Here is a 3,966-nt window from a genome sequence, read left to right on the forward strand (position 1 = left end):
TTCTTCTTCTTCTTCTTCTTCTTCTTCTTCTTCTTCTTCTTCTTCTTCTTCTTCTTCTTCTTCTCCTCCTTCTTCTTCTTTCTTTCTTCTTCTTCTTCTTTCTTCTTCTTCTTCTTCATTTCCTTTTGAAGACAACTTTTTGTCCTGTGGTTTCATTGGTCTGACCATCCGTTTCTTTAGGAAATGCTTGCCATCTATAAAGCTGAAAGGTGAAAGGGCCAAAAAAGATGGGGGTGGAGTGGAGGAGGAAGCAAGACTTCAGACTGGTCAGTTCACCCCTTTGCCAGTAGGCCTGATGGACAGTTCTAGGTCCAAGAGCACAGGGCCTAGCTTCCAAAGGTGCCAATTCTAATTTATTTTATGGCCTAAAAGGTGGGGGAGGGAAAAGCATATAAAGTGCTGAAGGTGGCAACTATGCATAAGCTAAAAGTGCATACACATACATATTCCATGCCAGTCCAGCTGGCTTCGCCAAAATGCTGGGGCTAGGCACAGGTCCTTATAAGAATACATGTCAGCTCCAGTGTACAAAGCACACATCTGTGGGCAACACACCTTCCAAGTACTGAGCACTAGTCATGTGCTGAACAAGTTTAGTTCTGTAGGAGTCTCTCAATAAATCTACAATTTGGATATTATCCCCACTTCACAGATAAAAAAGAACCGAGGCTCAAGTAGATTAAGTAAGACACTCAAGGTCACAGAGTCAGTGACAAACGAGCTGAGCAGTAACTGGAGACACAGGGTGGCCCCCAGATTCCCAGGTCCTTCTGCTGATTACCTCACTGGGGTGGGCCCAGGAATCTTTATTGAAAAAAAAAAAAAGCACAACTCCTTTGGTGATTCCAGTGATTCGACAGGCCTTTGGAAGCACCGCTCCACATCAAACCATCCCACTATTCCTGTCACCAGTCTTGCCTCCAAGCAGCCCACTCCACGTTGGACAAAACATTTAAAACATATTTAAGTAGCAATTTCAAAAAACTATACAGCATATGGATTTTCCTTTTGATCTCAAAATGATGACAAACAGACACTTAGATACTTCATAAAAGAAATATTACCAGAAAAATTATAGAAATCTGGCTTTCAACTTCATCTTGCTCTAATTTAAACAAAATGCAACTTTCCAGTTACTCTCTCCCCAAATGCATCCAAACTGGGAGTGTCCCTTTTTCGCTCCGTCAGGCCTACACCTATTTATTTCTAGCCCACCCCTCGATCTGAATAAAAGCTTCTGGTAAGATGGACAGTAAGGAAAACTTCAGTTCTATCACCAAAGCCCCTGAAAATGGAGCACCCCCGAATTCACACCCTTGACATGAAAGACCGAAGAGAGGGAAGCTGGAAGTAACGGCCAAACATCCTTAGAGTAACTGACAAAAGAAAGCGGGTGGTCAGAAAGGGAGATTTCCATCCCTTCAAACGTGCCCGCCCCTCCCGTGGTCCCGGGAGAGAGCCTCCCTCCTAGGTCGAGCGCGTCCACCGGCTGTCCCTGCAGCAACAGGCGGCCGGCGGGGGAGGGGAGGCCGCGGGGCAGCGCGGGCCTGGCGGCGGCCGACGCTCCCTACCACAACGACGTTCCCCGGCTCCGCGGCGCGCCGGGAGCAGGTGGTTGCCCTCTGCGTCCCGGGCGTGCACTGAGCCCAGGCTAGCCGAGCAAGGCTGCAGCCCCTGCGGTGGCCCGGGAAGAGGCAAGTGCCGCGGGTCCGGGGCGAGGAGGGACCGGGCGAGCAGGCAGGGCGGTCCGGACCCCCACTTGGCGGCGCAGGCAGGAGGGGCGCGCCCTCTGCGGAGCGCGGCGCCGTGGCAGCCGCAGCATCCAGCGCTCGCTCTCTCCAGCCCCAGAGGCCCCGACACCTAGCGCGGGGCCGAGGCGACGAAGGGCGGGCCGGGGAGGGAGGAGGGCATAGGGAGGCAGCCGCGGGCGAGGAAGCCCCGCTCCCGCCGAGTGCCTGGAGAGGAGATTCCCAGACTTCCCGCCCAACCCGAAACTTTTCCAACACACGCAGGCGTATTCCTCGCAGGTCTCGGCGGCCAAGTCGCAGTCAGGGAGGAGGCTTGGGAAACACACGTGCCTGGCACACTGGAGGAGGTACACAGGCACACCAGGAGGGACAGGGCCTCTCGGGAGGCGGCTGAGGGCGTGAAGGCAGCAGGCGGCCACACATCCGAAAGGGGCTCCCCGCGAGCGGGATCGAGCGCTAAAAACCCTGCCACAGCTCGGAAGTGTGGCGGTGCCCAGAGGCTTTGCGTAACTTTGCCCACTGCGCCCCCGCGTGCAAAGGCGTCCCCTTCACACTCACACCTTCACCCCACCCCACTCCCCTTGGGCTGCGGCCCGAGACAGCCTTCGTACTTAAGGGACAGCGAAAGATATGCTGATTTGAGAACCAAAGATGGTGGACAAGGGGGTTGTAAATTGTGTAAATTCCACTCGCGGGCACCCCCAGATAGGTAGGGAGAGCACCCCGTTCTCCCCGAAGGCATCCCCTCCTCTTCTCTCGGCCTTTGGGTCTCCAGCTTCTTCACTACTGTGGACTGAAGAAGATAAAGCACAGCCAAATCAATGTTTTTGTTTGTTTGATTGTTTTGGTTTTTTTAAAATCACGGCCTCTTCAAATGCTAACCCTCAAAACGCTGGATGGGGTCGGAGAAAGGCGAGTTATGCCAGGGAGCACCCCTCGGAAGGCGCGCGCGCGGCCTGGCGGGAGGCTCGCCGGGCTCTGGGCGGCCGGGCGGAGTGGCTGGATTATGTAAGTAGCAGCCCTCCATGTGCTCACCACCATCTGTTAATATCTTGGTATTGGAAAGTTCGGTGCCTGAGGCAAAGCCAGGGTTGGCGGCGAAGAGCTCCCAGCCTACACTTTTCTACTTCAGGGCAGGGAACATACTTCCCTTTGATTGTTTTCTCCCACTTCCATAAAATCAAGTGGTAGTGTGTCCCTGCAATCACTGACAACCCCCTCATCCCCGCGGGTGTGTCTTTGTGAGCGAAGAGTGATTTTCTTCGAGGTCAACTTATTGTAATGAGCCCTTTCGATGAATTTATATTTTCATGACAATTCTGCTCTCCTTAAAGGAATGTGGCGGACTCTTTATTTGGGAGTGGGTTCTTTATCATTTGAAAAATTACTTTCTTTCTGCCAGCACCCCTGGATCCAAATTCTTGCAAGGGTTATATTTCAACTTATTTGGAGTGATTGGCTTCTGTTTACTTTGAAAGCTGTTGGTAAAACAAACACCACTCGGGAGGCTTCTAAGCAGTGGGGTTCCCAGGAGAGAAAACGCTGCAGCTGCTACTTGCTACTGATCTTGTGGCATTTCACTTCCCCCTTATTCAGAACAAATCCAGGTTGGGCTTGGCGTCACACTGGGCACAGAGTGAGAGAGAGGCCGTCAGCCGGTTTTGCCTCTAGATAGCTTGCAGCAGTCAGGCCTGCACCCTGGGTTGGTTTTCCTCTCTGCCCTTCTTCAGGGTGGTAATGGTGGTGGGGTGGTAGTGGTGATGGTAGTGGTGGTAGTGGAGGTGGTGGTGGGTGAGTGGGTGGGTGACTAGGAGGTCCTTAGGCATCCTTCTCCAAAATCCACGTCAACATTTGCCTCTCAACTGAATCTGATTGAAATTCCCAGAATTGGTTTGTTTAGGATCTGATAACAGTTGTTTGTAAGGTTTTAAATTACTTATACACAGTCTTCCCTCCTGCCCCCATCCACCGCTTTAAGAAAGAACAGGAGGCGAGCATACACCGAGGAAATGTCAAGGCGAAGTGTATTTAACCCAGAGCCAGATGCACGAGTGATAACTGCGAGTTTGTCTAAGAACACACAGATCACCCTTCAGATAAATAAGTAAATGCAACCTGCACGGATAGGGTTTGTTACAAGACCGGTCAGAACTTGCGTTAACTTTTAAGTTATTGGGGTTGTGTTGGAAATGGGGCAGAGGGAGGAGTTGCCTTGACC

The sequence above is a fragment of the Sapajus apella genome, unplaced genomic scaffold, assembly GCF_009761245.1.
Source record: "Sapajus apella isolate SASKATOON/1434 unplaced genomic scaffold, GSC_monkey_1.0 scaffold22, whole genome shotgun sequence".
In the NCBI taxonomy this organism is placed as follows: Eukaryota; Metazoa; Chordata; class Mammalia; order Primates; family Cebidae; genus Sapajus; species Sapajus apella.